We start from the raw sequence: 24,311 nt of genomic DNA on the forward strand, positions 1-24,311 counted from the left end.
CTTTCTACTTCTTTTACAATGACAGAACAAGTAATTTCCATAAAATTGTTACGAGATTCTCGTTAGTAGCCAAAAGATTAAAAGACTCCAAATTTGATTCAGACACGATACCAGCGACCTAAAGCTTCAACGATCCTGCTTTATGACCGATGTCCATCTCGTAAAACCTAGCTCTTAAGACGCCAAAAATCCTCTCATTTTCTTTCATCCAATCTATTCTTCCAAGTTACATAACATACAGCTCCAATAAACCGCCCCTATCTAACAATAATCAAACCGTTACTCCAACTCAACTTAATTTTACCAAACTGTTTCTGAATTTACCTCATTCAAAGACTGGAAACTAGATTTTTGTCAATTTACCAGTCTTAATCCCTCCTCCATTTCGTTTCTTTACGAAACCTCAGGCTGTGATCGCTAATTGAAAACCGTCGCGAAATTCAAGTCGCAATCGGTTAAAGCTTGTTCGCTCTGGAGCTTCAAATAGGAGTTCCTTAATCCCGACGAGATTTCACCAGCGTTATCTGGCGACGATTAAAATGCGATTTTAATTTACCACGCCGCAACGGATTTACACTGCTATGGCTCTTGAAACGGCTCGACGGTAATTTCCACCCCCGATGTCCCGTGAAATCTGACGCTTTTCCGGTTCTCGTCTTCTATCTCACAGCGTCCTTCGCTTCCATCGCTTTACCCGGAGATTGGATTGTGGCTGAAGCGTCGAGGATCATAGCGTATCGATCTCGCGTATCGGAATCCCAGTTCGTTCGAGTGATTAAATGGTAGATTAGGTTATGATTAGAAGCAAACTGGGTGTGGCGGAAGGAATCTCGTTCGTCAAAACGGTCAAATAGCTAGCACTAGTCACGCGATTCCAAGTGGATTTATGTTGGAGAATATGTTAATCTTCTTGCTTCTGATAAGAGTTACATTTGGCATTCACAGAATTTGTAGAAATAAAAGAGTTTTCTTGAAGAATTTATCTTTACATTTTGAAAATTTTCCTTATTGTGAGTTATTAATTGTAGAAACATTTTATGAATATATTATGCGTATTGTATGAACCATTTTGGAATTTCATTAACAGATACCGTAACGAGACTCGACAACCATGATTTCAATTATTTACGATTCAATCCTTAATTGGTATCGTTGAATTATGAGCGATTCATAGAAGTTTAGGTTGTATCATTTAATTTTCATTCTGCTATCTTCTTCTATGATAATAATTATCAACGTTAGTTTACAATTAAATATTATAAAATTAATATCATAACTAAAATCTAATTTAAATGTTATGAAAACTTACGATTCAACGGTTTCATTTACGAAATAATGTTTAATTGTATAGTCAAAAAAATGTAAATTAATTTGTGCAATCTATATTTGATTAGTCGTAACAAATATAGAATTACATTAGCATAAATATCAATGTATTTTAGGTAAAATAGATATAACATATAATTAGTTTACATATACACAACAATCGGAAATGAGAATGAATCATTTCGATGTCCGACAATTTAAGGCTGGTTTCTAGACACCAGTTGAGTGGAAAGTATTGTTTGGAAACTCGTTACGCCTGATGCGATCGAACTTTTTTATTATGCTCCTGTCGATGACCACTTCTCTCCTCCTAAAGGTCATTGAACCGTTTCGATGACGCACTGAGAAACTTTTCCGGAGAATTAACTCTTTTGCTCTGATTCGTACCCTTGCTTATGGCAGTAACGCCATCATCCCCTGTGAGAGGTTGAATTATTACAGTTCACCGTTCCCCCATCATTCGACGGCTACATCAGGCTGATGATATGAAGTACCATGAACGACATTGTACAATTTCTGAAAGCTTAATATGGAGTTGTTAACGAGGAGAATTATTAGTTTGTTACCGAGATCGAAGCTGAAGTGGTTTTCCTCATTCACTGCCTGTCTGCTTGTATGACTTTGAGTAGTCATAATGAAATGTAGCTACGTTCGAGTATTTCAAGTAATGTTCCTTCTTTTTTGAAGTAATCTTCCTCTGGTACCACTGGTACCTTTTGCTCTTTTTCATTCTCTAAAACAAGAGACTTCAATTTAAGGCAAGAGATAAATAAAGGTAAAAATACTTTCTTTTTAAGAGAATGCAAAATAGAAATTATTTATCGTGCCCTAAAAATTAAATGTACTTAACCGAAATAAATATTTTACAAGACTTTATTACTAACCTTCTTGTTTTACACTATATATTTTCTGCCATAGTATACGTTACGTTGTATAAAGCTCTGTACAAAGCTTAAGCTTTGAAACACTGAATTTCACGTAAATAACTGCATCTTAAATTCTATGCTGGTTATGTTTCTCATCCTTTTCCTTTTTTCTTCTATTCAATTTCTGATTAATACACCTTTTCTCGATACAGATACCAAAATACCAATTAACTGCTCACCATATCCACCAACATCCATTGTTACGCCGCACAAGACATCTGCACTCCATCCCGCGCAGCTTGACAGCCAACGGTCTACGTGCCGTCCTTCGAACCCTCCATAGGCCCAAGGACCCACCATAAATTTGAAATCCTAACTGCATTGTTCGCACATATGGTTTAAGTCAATCTGTTTGCCCGAAAAGACTTTCTAATTCTAGAAGCGTTTTCGGCTGGTTTTTAGAAGGGTCGTTGGGTACATTACGCGCTCTTAAAAATTACGGAGAAAGCGGGTAGTGGCCTAACGCAAAAAGCAGAGAGCTACCTAACGGAAAATCCGAGTTTTCCCATAAACAATGTCGCCCAGGACCTAACCCCCTGTTGGTAGGAGGCTTCTTCGTCCTATCTTCCTTCCCAACATTGGTCATAACCAATCGGCATCGCGGATCATTGCCCTCACATCACATCAGAACAAACTTCAGAGTTCCTTCGGCTCTCAAAGTGCCTACAGTTCCGAGAGTTCCTTCGGCTCTCAAAGTGACTACAGTTCCGAGAGTTCCTTCGGCTCTCAAAGTGACTACAGTTCCGAAAGTTCCTTCAGCTCTCAAAGTGACTACAGTTCCGAGAGTTCCTTCGGTTCTCACAGTGCCCATAAATCTGACAGCTCCTATAGCTCTCACGCTGCCTAGAGTTCCTATAGTTCCTTCATTTCTCCGATTGTTCCTACTGCTCCGACTTCTACTGTTTCTACGCCATCAGAAGAGTCACTATATTGGTTCTCATAACCAACGAACAGTCAAGATCAACATATATACGGATTCTCTCATCTAAGAATAATCCTTCTCTTCGTTACCTATATCTTAATCAACGGCGTTACTACTTTGTGTGATTGTATAAAGTGTTGGAAATATATATTTTTATAACTCTGTGAATCTCAGCGTTATACTACAACAACCATCCCTATTATCCTAACTGAAATAAGGGGATCGAACTATTCGTGGTGTCGATTATTATAATCGTAACAGGAATTTACGATTCCCGTTGACGCGTATTCTTTGGACCGCGTCTCCCCGCGATAGCTCGAAAATACATCCATAATGGTGCTCCGTTTTCATAGATACTATAAATCTCCCATAAATCCTACATTTGTCTTAAAATTTAATCCCAATATTTAAGGATAATTTAAAACTTTATACTTTATGCAGATTCTCATTTTTACTATTTTCTATGCAATAAAGTAATATTTAATATAATTTCCTCTCTATATAATAATAATTTTTAAAATAATATATATTTGTATATTCATATGTAACTTAAACTATCCTCAAACAATTACTACACGTTATACGTAAATGTATACTAACACGTTAGCAATTCTAAATTGAAAGGCCATCGTTTATGCTGATGTTCGATCTCGATTACACGCGTTTTTAATTAACATGTTTAATAAAGGATACAGGGCTCGAGATACGTACAAGAGATTAATTACGAAGATATGTTTTAATAAGAATCTGTAAAATATGAATAGGATTAGAGTTATTATTAATAATTAAAAAAGTGAAATAATTTAAAAGTTCAGAATAACTACAGTTAAATAAATTTGGTGCTATAATAATTTATTTTATTCCAGTTTTTATAAGTATTTCTATGTATTATTCGCATAACGAAGTCCTGCTTTCAATCGCATAATTCCATTTGAATCTAAATTACAGTTCTAGTATCAGACACAAGAAAGTTAATGAATTAAACTTGCAATAAATTGTCTGAAGAATTATTTATCTACAAAAGAAGTACATGGGATATCAGTAAATAATGAGAAAGACACAAAAGAGATAAATAACAGTAGAACAGAGAAGAAAAACAGAAAATGGAGAAAAAATATGAAACTGAAGCATCGAATAGGTGGAAGAAAACACAGTAATGTAGAGAAGTTCAGTTTCAACAGACAGAAGTGCTGTTCAATGAAAAATCGTTAGATTCGCGTGTTTAATACTCAACTATGCTATGCTCGATCATTGATAAATAACAAGATCGTATATCTGTGTACATTATCGTGATAATTGCACTCGATACTAAAGATAGATGGTAGGGAAAATATCGATATTTCCTGCTCATAAAATATTGACAATCGAAACCATTTTTCCAGTTAAATTACAGCGTTGAAACAAACTCAAATAGAGCTTGAGCAACGCAAAAATTTATTTGTCAGCATTAATTTTTAATATTTTACGATATATTTTCTACAAATTTATGTATGAAGTTATACATACTGAACGATTTATATGATTTTTGTAACAGATTTACAAAAGTATTATGTATTTCTGATTTTTGTTAGCGTGGAATGATGAAATTAATGCTGCCACAAATATTTTAATAATTTTATGATAATAAAACGCAAAGAATAATTTTTATATTTAATATTCCAAAGATTTTCAGAAATATTTAGAAGCATCTAAAACATCACATGATTTCGAAATAAAAGATCTTCTTTCTGTCACGAAAATTTTTTTCTCGCATTCTTCCATATCAAAGATATCGTGTCAAGTTGAAAAGGCAGTGAATTCAAAGGGGGGGAAGACTCACATTTTCACAGCCTAAACCTTTGCCGTTATTCGATAATTTTATTAACTCTCTGAAAGGGAAACGGGCGATCATGCAGTTAAGAAAAAAAAAAAAAAAGAAAAAAGAAATGAGGTGGAAACTTTAAAGGGATTTCCAAGCAGTTCACGATACTCGTCCATCGTCTACTATTTCGAAAGCTAGACATTCCACTTGGCTTGATTCGTTCTATTTCAAGAGATTTCGTTTCCTTTCTCCTATGCTTCCCTCTCGTGTTCCTCTTTCGTATGGCTTTGTTTTTTCGCAAGGTTATACGAGCCACTATTCAACCTTCTGAAGATTTCTTTTATTTCACTATGGAACAGATAACGAAAACCAGACGTATCCAGTGATACAATGATAAACGGTTTTCCGTTTAACAACCTCGAAGAAATATTGGTTGTCCGGAAAATTTTTTCCGGTTTTTTTCATCCCCGTCATTACTTGAAATTACAAATGGAAATGCGATGCATCAGATTGTTTTCCGTTAAATCGTGGGGAAATACATTAAAACGGTTTATATGGGCAAACTTCATAAAATGCTCGTGGATGATGGATTTTTATATTTTTTTACGTTTCTGCTAATTCACGTGTCGTATAACGTGGGTTATTCTCGATCAATATTTTGATCTGATCTTCATCAGTGATTGAGCCAGGCGTTCTTGATCTTCAAGGTTGAAATCACCAGCCTTAAACCTAGAAAACCACTTTTGCACAGTTCTTTTATCCATAACACCGTCGCAGCGCATGTTTTGTTTTTGCCTGTGTAGCATTTTTGCCTTTTCGATAAAAAAAAGCATCAAATGTCTGTTATGCACTTTATTTTCTTCCATATTTAAAAGCGTATAAAACTAACGGAAATTAACGTATCTTAACGAAACCTTTTTCCAAATATGTCTAAATTACCACTTTTTAAAATATCTACACGTGTCATTTGCTTTCAATTATTCTAATATATTCAGACCTGTCCTAATGCCACCTACCGGAAATCGGCACGAACTTTCCGGACAGCCATAGGATATCTTTTATTCCGTTCTATTATGCAATGAAGAACCATATTAGTTTCTTAACTCTTTCGTCGGAATTTTCTTTCACAGAAATATGTCCTAATATTAAAACTCTGAATGGAAGAATTCAACAATAGTTAACTAGTCTCTTAGCAAAGAATTTGTAATATTTTCGTAGAAAATGAAAAAGGCTATTCCTTTTCTTAAGAACTCATAAAATGGTGCGTAATGTCTGTTAAATTCAAATAAATATACAATACTGTACAAACATTTTATAATTAAGCATACTAGTTAAAAATATTCTAATTTTGTAAATGAATTTAAGAATGCACGGTATTATTTTAGTTTTATCGTATACCTTAATAAATATTTCACTCAATAATTATTTATTTAAAATACTTAATATTTTGTGTAACATAGAAAAAGTTAAATAAATAGATGATAAAAATACCGACATTAAAGATAAGATAACACACTAATTCAGCAGAATTTAAAACAAATTATGAACTAATGCTTCAAAAAAATATCATTTTAAAAGTATTATTTTCCATTCATAGATATATATTCTTTTATGTATATTATATATATATATTTTATATTCATTCTTTATAAAAAATATAAAGAAAAAATTATTTATATATATAATACCTACAATAAATGCAATAAAGTACATGAACGTGGTAGTGAAAAAGAATTAACTCGAGATCGTGACAAAGGCTCTTACACGTCAACATTCGTTCGATCCTATTCCTCTACTCTATATCTTTTTTGTTTTTGCCCGTCGTACGCGATGTTTTCCTCATTAGTTACTAACAATGGAGTCGGGCTTTCATGAATATTTACACAATACCAAACGAGAGCGAGGAAGTCAGTCTGCAACAATACATCAGTTATATTCGAGTTTGATCGTCTCTCGTGAATTATGTTCCCATTGTTGGCCGGATATGCGCGTTTATTTCTTGACACTGAAAGGAAAACGGAGCAGTGGCTTGATGCTTCACGATCGATGATGTTCGCAATGAACATGGAAGACTTATCGATGATCATCGTAGGCCATCGTACATACGCTTTCATTAAAAAGGAAATAGAGAAAAGAAATCCACCTGTAATTTCACTTCCTTATGTAATCAAGGAAGGCTCGTAGATCGTTTATTAATCAACGTTTTTCTATTTATTAATCAACGAAATTGATAATTCGTTTCTTGGAATTAGATAAAGTTCATAATAATAAGTGCGCAAATTTTGTGGTACAAAATAATAATTTTACAATAAAATATGTTTCTATTTATCAAGTTGTTCTTTTGTTTTTAATTAATTGATTTCTAGTTGATTAAGTAAGGAAGAAGATTGCTATTCTGTTTATTGGAAATCAGTAAAGTTTATGATGAATCAGTTTTATGCTTGTTGCATAACAAAGTTATAAAGTATTGATACTTATAGGTATTCTGTACTCATATTGCTCTTGTAACTTATCCTGCGAATATTCAAATGCATATAATCAAATTTTCGCAAAAATTTACTAATAGTTCTAGAAATTCCGTTCACGTCTAAATTTAAAAATTTCATGAAAATCTGAAATCATGATAAGAATATAAAATAAAGAAGTAAAACTAAAATAAAATTTACAAATAAACAAAATCTGCAACTACAACAGAAGTTACAAGAATTCGAATTGAAATTATTCGAAATTATTCACAGATTATTCGAATTGAAATATTTCATCTTAGTTTGTCGTAATTTCATTCGCCGACTATTTAAAAAATGAAAACATTGTATTTCGCGTGAACTATATATCTATATATCTAGAAGCGTATTTGCATCATGAGTATGTGGAATGATCGTTCAATTCTTAATCGACTTGTTAGTCGATCGATACGACCAAAGTTTCGTATTCTGGCATTCGGAACGGGGCAAAGACTTCCGCGGCAAGATTCTCGATGGATACGTAGAGCTTACTGGTTTCAAGTTTCCAAGGAAAACTCCGGCTGGAATGCAACTAACACATTTGCATCTCACCGCATCGGAAACTTAGGAGCGACCAGGCCACAACTTGACCAAAACTCAGCCAGCTACATCGAAGTAGTTTCGACTGGGATCCTGTAAGGATTAAGTCAGTGGCAGCCGATGTCAATCGGTGCCTGTTACTTTAGTGTTACTGTTTGTGTGCCAGAGCTTTTGTCACGTCGAACTTTCGCGGGAACAAAGACATGTTTCCGGTTACTTTGCAAGACTGGCAAAGGTAATTTAAAGATCTTTTGATTTGCATATTATTGAAAATTTTTAAAATTATATAAAGTAACAAGCAAACATTTCTTTGTATAAATCATACAAAAATTATTGCTCGATATTGCTTTACTGAAAAAGACATTTTTATTCAAAGAAAACTAATTGTTGTCTTTTTGTAAACATGATAAAATCGTGTCCACAAAAGTGATAGAATTTCAATTTCTTCGATATCGAAGATTACGTTGTTTTACACGATCGTATTTAACAAACATTGTTGAATGCGTTGAATGAAATTCTAATAAAAACCGAAATATGTGCACGTACATATATTTACAACCAATATCCAGAATGAGTTTCTCCCGCCATATTTTTTAATTATAACTATATAATGTACAGTATGGTATCTGTCTCGTATAAAATTGTTCGAACAATTTGCAAAAATATGTAACTTTTATCAAAATATACACATTAATGCCAGTTAATCACTACAAGTGTAATTATTATAAGTATAATTATTACAAGTACTTATTACGTATGTATAATAAGTGATATTTAAACCACAATATATTTTCATAAATTCCAGAAACTTTTTTACAATATCCGACCTCTAATAATTTCAATATATTGAATTAAAAATTAATATTTTCATGTAATATTATAGCAATGAGAAATTATCAGCTAACAGTGGATAAAACAATATTGGGGTTTCCAATAGCGGTTTACAGAGGCACGAAGTGGAATTATTTAGGCGAATCAATATATTTACACAATGATAAAATCTAGGCATATCTCACGAACCGAAGCTAGAAGGAAGGAGGGCTGAAACGAACATTTAACGTAGCATTCGGCTCTCGAGGTCTGGCAATTTTTATTTTGCACGATTTTCCGGCAACGTACCAGCGACTGGTTTTATTCGAATTTGCCGTGATCAATCTCCAGGCACGCGCGAATTTTCGATTTCGCGTTCGAAAATTGCAGCCATTCATTTCGCGATACGCGTCGACGCTAATAAACGAAAACGTTGAAAAAAGTCCAGGACGAACAATAGCTGGGAAATGAGGGGATGCGGCCGACGGGCGCGGCCTGTTCGGCGTACAGCCGAATATTCGATTCGTTTGTACGGTTGCTTTCGTTACCGGTGACAGTTTGTAAATAAATTACTGCATTCGAATTGCACTGTACACTGTCAATTCTGTAAATCTGACAGTATTAGATAATTTGAGAAATCTTTCAGAGAATTAGAGAACTTCTTCATAACTTTTTATTGTAAAGTTTTTTGTAATATTCGTTAATATTTTTCTCCTTCAGTAACAGCTTTTCTTATAATTGACTCGTGCATCTTCAGAAATTTTGTAGATTTCCAGCGATATTTCGTATTTGAAAATTTGGATAATTGAGAAATGACATTTTTGAAGTTCTACCATCTTTTTTCCTTCCAGTAATTTGAGAAAAGTTGTAATCGTAAAACTAAAGCGGATTCTATTTATCCGAGGAAAATTAGAATCACTGAGAAAGAATTCGTTGAACCGTGGTTGTTAGTATGTACACATAAATTCGAGGATTTATTAAACGTGGGAGTTGAGTGTCAGTTTTACAACGACTTCGTAAAATTCGAAGTCAGTCGGCAGGTAGTAAAAGAGACTTGTGATCTAGATACGCGACATAGAATTTTTCACTTCGTATTTGGATAGTTTTATCGATTGGGTTTAAAGAATCGTTTGATTACTTTTTACAAATTGTTAGCGCGGAACGAACTTTAACCCTGAATTCCTAAAAAGATTTATACTTCCTTTATTCGTAGACTAACAAATCAAAAGATACTACACCTAAAATTGATGAAATTGACTTTTAATAGGCTCAAATATAAATCTTCCTGATAACCTCTTCGACCGTAAGAGAATGAAAAGAAAATTATCACGAATGAACGCATCACGTCCTTTCTCGTTCCCAGCGATCTTCGTCTATCGTGAAGCAGAAGTTCGTTCGTCAGAAAGTGATTTCCAGAAGGCGGAACGAATTTCCTTCGGATCAGGACGCGTTTCGTAGCTGATCTCACGAGGATTCTTACGTTGGAACTTTCGCCTCGAATGTGACGAGGCAACGAGACCTCCAATTTTACTACTCGTCCTCCTTTTTGAATTCGTTACCCACATTCCCTGAAAGACTTGCCATCCACGAGATCCACGAAGATTCCAAACCTATAAATATACCTTCTTGTTACGGCCATTTTTATAACTGACTCTGAATAAATAATACAATTAAGTGGTTCGTTTTTCGAACACTCTTTTTACCTCGTTTTCATTACGGTCATGTCTATTTATTGTTTAAAAACAATATTGTCAAATTTCAAAGAATTTCGTCATAAACTTTTATAATAGTTTAAATGGTATTTACATGTAACTGGAAGACTTAAAGTAATTTATTCGTTTTTTTAATTGGAAAATATTTGTTAATAATATGTTGTATTTTCTGTTTCAGGTAAGAGGCTCTGATTATTCCATGATGCATCCATGGATGCAATATTCATATAAAGTGCGTTGTCGGAGCAAGTCTTAACACTGTATGTAAAAAATTTATTGATCATGTTATATTTTTTTGTTAATTGATATTTTCTGTGACATGATGCTGAAAGCTTCAATAAAAATTGAAAATCGAATCGAGAAAGGTAAGAGGGTAATGCGTAAGCTATATTGAAATAAATAATATGGAAATAGTTTGTCATTAAAATATTCAATGCTTTCGAAATTTATTGATCACCTAGATCAAGATAAAAAAACTTGTGTTTTCAAATAGAATTTTCAACAATTCCAATCTAATATATTTATTTTAGTACCAAGTACACAGTGGTTAAGAATAAAGAATAAGTGCATTCCTGATATAAGAAACAATATTTTCTTAACAAAACGTCTAAATTTCCTGGATTCGTTGAGAAATTCCAATAAACAGTCAAAATAAATCGCTAAACACACAATGAGATTAATGAAGCAGTTTTAATTAATCATAAAAGATAATTTAGTTTGACGCGCTGTAAATCCAGTCACCTTAACAATCACTAAAATTCATTATCGGCGCACACGTGCCCCAATTAACATGATTGCAATCGCTAATTGCTGAAACTTTTCTAATCCATCCGATGTCTCAACCGAATCCGCTAACCAAAAGGAAACCATCAATCACGTCCCTATCGTTGTCGTCTAAAAATTTTCGAAGCAGCGTGGTATAGGAGTTTCGCGTGCACGAATGATCCATGAATCGACAATAGCGTGCATATATTATTAGCGCGGCTTGGCCGTGCCAAATATAAAGTCAGGGCATGGCGGTGAAACGGAATTCCGGCCTTCGTAGTCATTCGCGAAAACACCATCAGTGCCTTCTGGGCATTTCACGCGACACGATCGTCGCACCTAAGAGCTTCTCCCCTCTTTACTTCGCGGGAGAACTCTAGAGAACTTGCGTCGAAATTGGCGGGAAAAGTCCATCCATTCGCGAAAATGTGAGCAATCCCGTATAATCGATTCCTAGGAAAAGCGTTGATTGTTGGAAATTGTGAAACGTTAATTGTTATTGCGTAATTTGTGAATATTGAAAGTGTAGTTAGAGTTATGGATGAAGTGTGATGTTTTGATTGAAATTTAGGGTTATTGGGAATACTGAAGAATTACGGAGAAATTGTAAGTTGACTGATGTGCTTTTGGAAACTTAGATCCTACATCTTTTTTAATTTCGTTCCTATGAATACTCTATTCCATAATTTTGCAATTTCGTAATATTTTTTATTGAGAATTAAGGATATCCTTTGAGAGAAGAGTCAGGTATAGACGATGTATTTGTAAAATGCGAGCTATTCAGGTGAAATCGTCGTATTTCAGGAATCAGGAATCAGGAATCAGAATCACTTGTATCGCTTGCTGAATTTTTCTCAAGTTTTCTTAGCTGTCCAGTTCCTGAACTCCTTAAATAAAATATCTAGAATTCTCATAGATTACAGATAAGCATCGTATGTAAATTCTTATGATCATATTTTGTCACTGCTTATTCGCGATTATTTAATCAATCAATAGTTAGAAGTTTTCAAAGAGATAGAGGTTATCACTAAAAATTTGTACTGTTACTAGTCTTTAAAATTTATTAGAACGATAAATCGCACTAAATTCAAAAATTCCAGCAGTCCTCAAATGTAGAATAAAATCGTTGCACAACATTTTCTAAATAGCTGACCTATTAAGTTACTTACAAATTCAAAGTAATAAAGAAAAAAACAAAAATTCGTCTGAGATTGTCCATTTAAAATTTTTTATACGTGTCACGTTTTCCCAATTTATTTTTCCCATAAAACGAAGAAGAAGAGGTAGAAAGCAAAAAAAAAAAGAGGATGCGATGCGTGTCATCCGCCCTGTTCTTTCTCCATCGCCTAAATCCACTCCCGATCGAATATTCGAAAAAACGTTCACCGTATAACTTCAGCCCCCGAAGTCACACGCTTGCACTCGCCAACGTTAATAACGCGACACCAGCAGCACCGATCCATGCATATCGATGTATGGGATCGATAAATATTTATGTCGTGGCACACGAAATATTGATATCGTCCACGATTTAATGCATTCCACGCGAAGGAACCTCTCCAATCAACGAGTTTCCTCAGTTTTTTTCCAAAACGGTCCGCTTGACGATTCGCCTTTTTATTACTTTTTTCAATCGTCTGTCCGCTCGTCCATCGAAACTCGTTTGGAAATTTCTGCGATTCATCAACGCGGCTCATTTCCACTGCGTCAATCGCAATTTACTTCTCTTCTCCAACGATCGACGATAATTTCACAAGGTGCAGGTTGCGATTTAATCGCGTCCTTCGATTTGATTGAACAACAGTCCGATAAGAGGCGACAGGAGACCACCTATAGAAACGAAGACCGAGTTCGGTCAGCCTCTTAATGACCGTTTGTATCGTTTAATGAACGCCGGTGTCCAAGCTAAGGTATAGTCTCTTGAGAGAAGATACATGTGTGGAGACGTTTTGGAAGCTGCCTTTTGACGTAGACAATGCATATTTCGAATGGCTGCAAAGCCATAGGGAGAGAACTGAAGTCGATGAAAGCTGATCTGAGACTCACCTCTCTCTCTCTCTCATCTCTTGAGAGACTTCACGGAAGATTATCAAGAAAGACGAAGTTTCCTATATTACTATAGGGACATATGTAGAGACATTTGGAAACTGCATTTTAACGTATCTACGGATAATGCATGCTTCGAATGGTTGCAATGACACAGGGAGGGGATCGAAGAGTTTCAGTAACTGACCTGAAATGGGAGAAGGTTATCAAAATGAGACGAAGCTTCCTATATCGTCAGGGACAAGAATGGTAAAAATCGAAGGAAGAAAGTATTAAGGACTGAAGACAGAGAGAAATGAAACTAGCGGACGAGTAGAGCAACCTCGATGTACCTCAAATGGAAGCGAAGAATCGAGTGTTTTTTCAGTTTCATCTCGTTTTATTGAAAATCGGTGCTGGTACGAGGAAAAGAACTAAGAACGTAGGACTCGACGAACGAAGGAAAATAAGAGAGACCGGCAAGCGAGAAAGTAACAAAGGAGGTACTCTGAAAAACAAAGAAACTGTCAGTGAATCTCGAAGAAAGAGGAGTATGGTTGGAATTTCGGGAGGAATGAGAGACCATCAGGGACGAAACGAACCGAGCGAAATAGTTTGCTTTGATAGAGACGTAGACAGTGGTAAATGCTTGCTAGCCAGGGCGAGCGGAGCACGGCTGGAAACAGTTGTCACTTCGTGATTAGGAGTTCAATAGCCCAGAAGTGCTATTACCACGAGACACGCTTCTGTGTCTACGTGGGTATGGATACATGTACACGGATGTGTGTGCCTGTCTAGATAGAGGCAGATGAACAGAATGGTAGAGAGAGAAGGAACGTTTAGAGAACTTCAATGCAATTCTCAGGCGGGGTCTCAATATTCGTGAAGTCAGCCGCTTACGCATACTTGTGCAGTGTGCACGTTTGCTGAAAGCAAGTGGACCAATAGCCAGGGAAAGATGACTGTCGTGTCGAGGAACACGGATTCCACCGAGTAACTAGTCGCATCTTGGCCTCGCTATTATACTCGAAAGGCCGAATCCGTTTGGCCAAGTGTCCTTCGCCGCCGTCTATTGGCTGAACTACTGGCACAGAACTTTGGAACCGGCCAAGGATAAGACCGATAATTGGCTGGAGATGGATTCCGATTTTGCAGCTCCCCGATCGTGACCTGTTTGTTAACGAACTCGCTGTTCGAGTCTCTCTGGGGTGCGGTGAAAACCGAATTTTTCAGGACAAGGATTTCCAAGAGGCTCCGAATACTTTTCGATTGTAGATCCAGTAAAATGAAGCGTGAAACCTGGAGAATTTGATTTTTACAGTGAAAGGAATTACGAACTAGGGAAAGTTAAGAGAATTGCTTTTACTAAATTTGGGCGATGCGAGAAATTGTATTTGTAATTTATATGTGTGTAGAATATGGCTTTTATTTAAAAGTACATATCATTTGCAATGTCGTTATAATTAGATAGATTGTGGTTTTTTATGCATTTACAGAAAATTTGAAAGAGAAAAATTATACAAAATGCACATAATGTGAAATAGTATAGCATGCCTTCTATAATAGTAGATAACACAATTTTCAATCGAGATTCTACTTTTATAATTATATTCTCAAACCTACGAATGTGCACAGAAATCCGCAGTATAGTAATGAGTTTCAGATTTATTCATGGTTGTTAAGAATATCAAAGAGGTCATCAATTTCGTTACAAGAATTTACAAAAAAGTGGCTATGGAACGAATTCTGATGTTCCACTGGAAGCTAATACATAAATCATTTTGCTTATTGGACTTTAACTATAGTGAGCCACATCGCGACTCTTTCATCGAAATTTCATAACCGATATTCCTTCGTGACTTATTTGCGGTGTTAAATCCAACAACGCGGTACTCCGGAATTCTCGATTCTACGATAAAGCCCGAATCTACAATAAGAAACTAGAAAGACTTCTTTCCTGTCATCCAGTTTCGTTTGTCTCTTTTCTACCGTGCTGACACGCGCCACATATAGCTGATCCAAGGAAATATCTAATTGAAATTGAATTCTGTTTTTACGGAAATACGAAAAAACGTTGTGTCTCTCTATGAGAACTAATATCGAAACCGCAAAGGCGGATATTGCTTCGAGATGCCTAAGTTCCCGTGCCTAGAAGATGCCGCGCATCGCATCGGCGGGACGTAGGTGCTCTAATTCACTTGGAGTAGTATCTCGCGTGTACGAAAAATGTGTACAAAACGTATACTTATGGTTCTAGGTTTATAACTTTTTAATTTATGAAACAAATTGTATAATCAAAGTTGTAATTATTATACACTTTAAATGAACGTCAAATATAGGGAACATTTGAAATATCGTGCACAAAAATTATTGATACTGTCCCTAAAATAGGAGTTAAAAAAATTTGTATAGGTCAGTTGGCTACTATTACATTTTTTATGAAATAGTCTTCTACGTATCGTGAAAACGTATTCCAGCAGAGAATAAAGCTATAACTTAATTGATTTTCCTCCATTTTTGCCGCTAAATGTAGACTAAATATTTTCTACACGATCCTTTAATTTGTCACTTATGTCGTTGTATCTTCAAGAATCGTTGAATCGGTGGCACGAAATTGTCAGCGATAGTTTTCGGTCAGAACAGCAGGTCGTAATAAATTGCTGAAAGCACAGAGGATGGGAAGTAATTTTTTATAATGGAACATTGGAAGTGGAACGAACAGTATCGGTGCACGAGTTGAAAGTTGAGCAGTATCTTGTTAAAGTTTTGGTGTTACGTTTGATGAAAGACAGTTGCAGCGAGGATCATTCAAAACTGCCTTATTTTGCTTGAACTACTTGTCGTAAATGTTCGTACAGAGATTAGCCGGGGAAATGGGACGAACTTTCGCTGTTATTTCTTCGGTTGCATGAGCAAATCTATTCGAAAGTGGATTGATGCGCCATAAAAATCGAAGTTACAGTTTCCATTCGGTTCGATGAGTATTGGAGTGTTCATTTGAAAACGTATGTTAAATGTGATGTTTCTAATTCTAATCATTATCAATCAACTACAGATTAGACTTTTTTAAAAAGGCTAACAGAATTTTTCTGGTCTTTTGCAGACTTGTAGACGACTTTGAACTCTGTAATATTTCTGTCAAAAATATATGTTAATTTTATTATTTCTTACTATTAATTATTTTATATAATACTTTATTTTCTAACACAAATATATTATAAGTACTATAACTAGTAGTAATATAACTTCATCGCTTAAATAATCAGCTTTTTAAATTTTGTTGGTGCCAGGAGTAGATAAAGACGTAAAATCCGCTAATATGAAGAAGATTCTACAGTATTAAGAATCAAGTTCCAAAGTCGGGAGATTTAAAAGAATCCAATCCAAATTCGATTTGAAGTTAAATCGTTGTAACGAAACTGTTTAAGTCGAATTTCTTTATGCCGTATTTCTTCTTCTGAAAAATAACTTAAAAAAGCTTATTCTAACTCTCCGAATGATTTACTAAACGCGAAGGATTCGAAGTTCTGTGCACAATATTTTAAAATCAAGTGAAAGATCCTCTCTGGTACGAGATCTTGTTCGGGAACGTTTTAAAATAGAATTTATTGCTGGCGCTTGATCGAGTAACAAGGAAGGCGTGTCCAATTCTCAATTCGATCCCAATTTGACGATTACCGACTTCATTAAATTGTCTAATTTCACGAACGGCGGACCAGCTGGAAAAAGAAATTGAAACAGCTGTGGTAAGTCCCTTAACACCTCGAGCTCAATTGCGAGGGAGTCAATTGGCGAACGATTCGAATTGGCGGGGAAATCGAATATCCAGGTTATCGTGATTGATTACGGATCACCGCTTCTTCTTCGACCTTCTTTCTACTTTAGCTTCGTCTATTTTCTGTCTTTTCTACGTTATATTCGTTGCCTCTCCCTTGGTATTTCGTGCCTCTACGTTCTCGCCATTTGTTCTCGTTATTCTCACGAAAAGATTCAAATAGCAAAACAGATACAATTTGAAATCTGACCAATTTCGAAGTTCTATAATACATTATACACGTTTTATTAGATGATAATACTAATAATAATTCTTTGATTATAATATTGAAGCTCATGGTTCAAACAAGATAGAAGAAACAGAAATCAATACTAAAAGCTACAGAATCCTCATTGCAGACTATTTTCTCTCGATCATTCTCGAAACATTTCTCATTTATACTCTACTGAGAAAGAATAATTCTCTGATAAAAGAAATCTTCCTAAACCCAAACTAAAGAAAATAGAGATAAATGCAATCATCAATCAACTCCAGAAATATTGGACACCAATAACCTTATAACAGCACAACATCACCAATCAACGATCGGAAAGGTACGAGCTTTTTCATGACGCAATAACTTCAACAATAATGAACCGACGATCCATCAACTCTGTTCTTCATAGTTCGATCCTTGTCTTATGCAAAAGGGGAGGAAACGTTTCTTCCCAAAGAGGATTACGCGGAGACGAAGCATAAGGCAAGGGTTTGCTTGCAAAACAAGAGCGTGCAAGTCGCCCAATACACTCGAACTGATTTGCTCTTACGCCTGAAAGCGTGTTTAGTCGCTGTAGGGACTTTTAACCGAGAAAAGAAAGACTTTAATGACGATGTCTGACGTTCAAATTGAAATAATCCGGGCTCGTAGCGTAAAGGGGATCCTCTAAGTCCTTGTACTCCTTTTTTTCACAAGTACAGCCCTCGAGTACTGGAGATTTTTTAATTCTTAGGACTGCTACGCGACACGTCTCCATCATTGATTCTCCATTGACTTTTGACGAGTGTCGCAGACGAGTAGGAATTAACTTCTGAAATTTAATCCACTCTCAAGGCTTTTGGCCGGGATTACCTTCGTTTTGAGCGCATCTGTTGCTCGAGAGTACCTTTAACATCCCTATTCTAACGGAATAGGGTTCACAGCATTTTATAGTTTCGTCGACTATCTGTATTTTTGGCTGTATTTTTTACTGCATGACGCGACTGATGAGATGATAAGATTAATGATATGACGTAGAAAGCATAGATTATTTTGGATAGTAACGTTACTATTTTTAAAGACGATTTATGCAAGAAGCATGACGCTATTTGTCAATTCTCTTTCACAGAGTCTAGACTTTATTCTTTATTAAAATCAATGTCTCGACTTTAAAACCTCTCTATTAAAATTTTCAAGGAGAACTCGGGCTCTGTGCTATTTATTTTTCATGAGTAAAGTAGTGTGTGAAAGTAATATGAGATCTTTGAAGATCTAAAACAGGTACCAGAAAGTACACACTGAGCTATGGATCATTGTGATATTTACATCCATCTCTCAACCTTCGTCAAATTTAAGCTACCAAATATCTGTATCGCGTAGGACAACAATTATAGTATTTTGTCTGTATAATAAATTTTATTTAAAAATATACTATTTTATTTAAAAACTGCTATCAAATTCGATAGTAATGTTTCTATAACACAACTCAAGCTAAGTTCATAAGGGATTATCCTTTAATTCTAATTTCTAAGGCCCAGAACAAAGAGCAGGATCACAGACCGGTGTTTGAAATCGATTTTGAATTGATCGCGGCCAATGCGCCAAAATCGAGGCATTCTGAAGAATGTCCCAGGGGTGCTGTTCGATTCTTTTCTCTGGCTGGGGGATGAATATCACGGCTTTCTAACCTCCTTTACCCCGTGCAAGTTGACGCCCGAGTCACGAAGCCATCTGTTACAGTTCGTCGAAGTTTCACCCGCGGAAGATCGTATTTATTCGCACGGGAGAAAAGAAGAAGAAAGGAATCTCGTATTTTTCACGAACGGATGAAGAGTTTCGAGAAGTTTGAAGCGCACGACCGATTTGTCGATCCCTTACGAATTCTTCCATGATCCAAAGAACGTTTTGATCGTAATTTTTGACGATTATGGCCTATGACTTGATTCGGGGTAATTGAAAGCAGTGGTCGAGGGAGAAAAGCCTGATGATTATTTTATGTTTAATGAAGGAATTAGGCGAGATTACGTTGGAAGTTATCTAGAGTTTAGATGATATTTCATGGATAAATGGAGTGCGGGATAGTATTTAGCCTATATTGCCTGTGTTGGTTGGTTTATGTAGGCACTAGATAGTTCACGAAATATGTAGAACGATAAAGACTGTGTTTCGTAAACTGAAATTCCACGGAATTAATTAACGCTTTTGCTAATAGGATGTGGTTAAAGTATCTGATACTGTTCATAATTACTGGGAATTTGTACTCGAAAATTTGCAATAGATAGAGTAGGTAATCAATACTGGATTTATTATTAATAGACATTTTAGATAACTTTGACAGCATTAAGGTATTTAATAAATTCACTTTTTATTATTAAATAACTTCACTTACGATGTTAGTTAGTATTCTATCTCTTTTTAATGAAGATTAAACCAAGTCTATTAATTTTATCAGTAGAGGACGAATAATCATTTTTGAACAGTACATATTTTGATTATTAAATATTCTTGTTCGTGGAACATGAAGCCAAACTTTTTATCGTGTTATTCCCGTAAAAATAAATTTAGCTTCAATAGACTGTCATAAAAAACTTACTACAAGTAATTTCATACGTAGCACAAATTAATTTATCTAAATCGTTTCGTTGGTGTTGTGGGAAAGTTGCAGCAGAAACTAGAAGTTGAAATTAAACCTTTCCTGTTTGTGATTAAAGGAATTCTTCCGCGTAAAACCGATTAATTTTATTCACGTGTGAACTCGCCGCTTTAAATCACACGAACCAATGCACCTGATGCAATTTCCTCCGCGTTAGATTACCTAAAATTTATGAGAAGACCGGACAAATAAATCACCATTAAATACTATTGACATAATTCTAATAACTATGCGTTTAACAAGCAAAGCCTATTCATATTAATATCATTATTTGTTTAAAACCTTCAATTTATATTTAGTCTGACCATCTATCGTTAATAGCAATATAGTATATATAATCTTGATTTTATGACATGAATATAGATACGAATATTATACTATAATTTTTTATTGAGAAAATTCGATAATATCGAAGACATAGGACTTTGTGTGCGAAAACTCAAAGATCGACATGACACGGTAATGCGAGTGGGGTCTCTGCTAATGCTGTCACGTCACGTCACGTCACGCCTTCCAGGTGGCCCGAACCGAGTGACCTGTCGATGACAGCTTTTCTATCGCTGACGCGCGACGCGATGCCTATAAGATCGAAATTAACCCCTGTAACGCGTCAATTCACCCCTTTGCCCAGAATTCATTCCGCTCGATTAACTTTGAACCTGCGATCCAAGAGGATTCGAAAGTAGGGCACGTCGATTTTCGCCTGTCTCTCGAAATAGTTAAGTTTCATTCGTTTTGGATCTGTGGGAAAAATCTTATTATGTCGTTTTGACATTAATTTCTCACACTTGTCACATTATTACTAATTTCTCTTTGTTCGTGACAAAATATTTTGCGTAGGAATGGAAATAGGTAAGAGGTTCTTAAAATTTGTTTACTGAAGCATCCATTAGTAGTGATTAAACTTTTGCCTTTTGTGATAATTTTAATTGTCTTTTAAAAACGAAGGATTTTACGTAGTTTAATTTACGAAAGATTCTCTGAGACTATTCAAAATTTTAAATATGAAGGAAGTATATGTCTAAAACATTACTAATATATAAACATTATATACAATACATAAACATTACTAATAATAACAAACATATTACGAATGAAAAATGTGAATATTGTGTTGAGAGAGCGTAGTTATGACATAAATTAGTATTTGTATATAGAAGAAATTACGGCACTATTTTTTGCTGTTTCACGCGCAAATTTTTTATCTGCACGAGTAATAATAAAAATGAAAAATGTGCACCGACGAAAATTTTCACATCGTTGCAGAATAAAATGGAAAATAACATCAACTTTTAAATATCAATTCTTATTTCAGTTACTAACTAAAAGTATATCGTTATATTTCTTACTCTAACATAATTTGTTCAATTTCATAGAAATTCGATATTCTAACATATTTCAACTATTTTAGAGTAGAATTTAATAGATATACTTCACAAATAGATATATTGTACAATAGGTACAATAGGCACTTAATAGATTATAAATAATTTAATATATTAATAGATATTTCTAAAAATAAAAGAAAGTCTAAACATAAGTAAAGAAATATACACATACTTAATGCTACATACAACCGAAAAAAATTTACCTTTCTTATCGTTAAACGTAGGACAAGCAGTTTCTACACGGTCCACAAGTCAACATCGTTTAACTTGCCACTTGCTTCGTTGATGCTTCATCCTAGTACAGCAGTATTCGCCAAACATTCCAGAAGAAAACGTTCTATCGGATCGAAGATCAGGGAAGAAAGCAAGAGGGTTGTTTCCCTTGTCGGTGATTGAGACGGTGTCCTGGTGAACAGCGTCAATATTTATACAATTTATATCAGGGGAGAATGCTACGTGGAAGATCTTTATTATTTCAGGCATATGAAAAGCTGGCAGACCAGTTCACTAACCGTAACGTCTTTTTTTTCTTTACCTGGATTATTGTCTAGTGAATGGAGACTGCGAGTTTATAAATCGAAAGAAACGTCGATGCATCCTCTGTGGTAAATTTTCCATGAATAGAATGCCGATCTAAGCGTCGTTGTCACTTGTTGGGATTGTCATAAGATTCTTCTCCATGCAAAAATTTAAACATTTGAGTTTTTAAAAATTTAAATAAGAATTTGAGAATGTATAAATTATGTTGTTATTTCTATATTCAGAGGTAGGATCACAATAGTTATTACTATATTGTACGGATAAATCTATCACACCGTTCTGAACCTAAAAAACCTTTATTGCACACACTTACACGGACTAGGGAAAAAAGCAAAGGAGCATCTTAAAAACTATCGATCGAGTCTATCGATTGCATCTAGAACGATCTTCTAGTTACTGTTTTTTTGTAATTAGCGCATCCGCATGTGGAGGGCGAACATGAATTCACGTTGTCATTTTCAACAAATTATATTATTCACCTATTTCTATTAGTTCTCTTATCTCAAGAGGATGATACAAATAATAGCAAATTCTGAGGCAAATTTGAGAATCATTATTTATAACATCATCAAAATTCATTATCGTTCACTCACTTTTCATTTTACGAAGTTGATCAAAGTGGCTGATCTGAACGGCTCATACATGACACGAAATCGATAATCGTCAGTTGTAATAGCGTAAGATAAAGCTTTCAAAATCCCCTAATAACATTTCACATTAACAAATGTGAATTAAATGAACACAAATATGACCAAAACATCATTCGCTCGAAACCACAACAGAATGTGCGCATTAAAAAGCTATCAAGCAAAAGTGGCACGTTCGAAAAAGCAACATATCACTATTCGTAATTTAAATTAAATATAATATGAGAATCCTGGTTACGTCCGTTGTACATTTATCGGCAATATATGTGATGGAGAATAATGCGCGTCGGGTCACCGTTTAATATGTTTAATGCACTCCGCCTGCTGGAATCCTGGTAACTTTTAATCTCATTAGGGAGAGCGCGTCTCCGCGAATACGTCATAGTAATGCCTCGAGGGACGAGTTCTCCAAGCAGTGAATTACTCGCGCTCTAAAAGCACGGGGTAGGGCTCACTTTCCCGCTCCAATGAAGAACAAGAAAGCCTCGTTCTCTATTTCGCCCTTTTTTCCTGGTCCACCATAGCTCGTGCGGCCGATTTTATAACGTTGAATTGCCGTCGAAATTAATGTCACGACCTTCTACCTGCAACCAGAATTTCTCCTACTTTTATGTCGTTTTTAAAACGCTTTGTTGTTCCTTTTATTCCTTTTTCTAAGTGTGAAATTGTACTTTATCTGAAAGAAAAATAATGGAGAGAGAGGTTTAGTGTGAGTTACAGCTTCCTTCATAGAATCAGTTAATAAGAGCTCATTTCAGTTTAATGACACTCTGTTTATGTTTCTAGCATGGCAAGGGACGCACTTTGTTTTACGGGACTGATGCTGGAATTTCAGATGGTTTCTTTTTAGGTTCGTCATATTTGTGATGAAGTTTGTGCATAACGATTATACGCGAAATTTAATAATACGCGCGGTAATATAACAGATTTTTTCATTTTGTGTATGAATACAAATTTGAGAAAATTATTGATTGAAAATATTGCGTATCAAATACATCATTTTAAGTAATAATGTTCATTTCGACATAATGTCCACTGCTTTGTCTGTCTTTCTAAATCACTTTGTCTAAATAAGTAGAAAGTAGAATGCAACAAGTGTATCAACTGCACTACTTAAATAAAAGAACCGCAATGTGTGCGTCGATAGAATCAAATGTGTTTTATCATATAAAAATAAAAGAATACAAATTATAAAAAGATACCGTAAAAATAACTTAACCTAAATTCTTATTGACCGCTTATGATCCAGTTGAGGGTTAGGAATATTTTTCATTTCTTTTTTTAGACATTACGATATTGATAAGATTAAAAAGTGATAAACCTGCATGGTAACGCTTCGTTTGTTAGTTCGAATTATTTGCGAAAATTCCAGAAATAAAAGGAAACGTCTCGTAGAAGATTTTACTGGAAACCACTAGAGCGGTTTCCTTGTATCGACGTTTCTATTATTTCGCTCGAAATCCCGGATATTCGTGGCGCTCGAGCAATGAAAATGGACGTATGAAATTTTCGCGGAACGTAATCAACGACACAAGCTGTACCTCGACGTGAAATCAACATCGGCTGTACCGACGTCATTTTCAACTGTATCGACATCATACACTGATGTCTTCTCAATCGCTCCAAGGAAAACACGCAATATAATTATTGCCAATAATAATTTAACTTTGATTTTCTTCTCTCCTTACTTGGATTTTATAAACATTAATTACTATACTTTGTAGTTTGAAAAGGTATCCCGA

General features: G+C 35.1%; 1 protein-coding gene across 6 annotated transcripts in view; it reads left to right on the forward strand.

Moving 5' to 3' along the window:
* LOC100643722 (protein eva-1) overlaps positions 1 to 24,311 on the forward strand; it is a 324,599-nt gene that overhangs the window by 89,782 nt on the left and 210,506 nt on the right. The window contains exon 1 of one of the 6 annotated variants that reach the window (XM_048409151.1): positions 10,783 to 10,801. The exons of 3 other annotated variants lie outside the window; for them this stretch is intronic. The gene's annotated coding sequence lies outside the window, so the exon portion shown is untranslated. Of the gene's footprint in view, positions 1 to 10,782; positions 10,802 to 11,713; positions 11,735 to 11,760; positions 11,913 to 24,311 lie in introns of those variants that run through there. 2 more of the 6 variants (XM_048409144.1, XM_048409141.1) reach the window with 2 other exon arrangements.

Source organism: Bombus terrestris, chromosome 1 (assembly GCF_910591885.1).
Source record: "Bombus terrestris chromosome 1, iyBomTerr1.2, whole genome shotgun sequence".
NCBI classification, from domain to species: domain Eukaryota; kingdom Metazoa; phylum Arthropoda; class Insecta; order Hymenoptera; family Apidae; genus Bombus; species Bombus terrestris.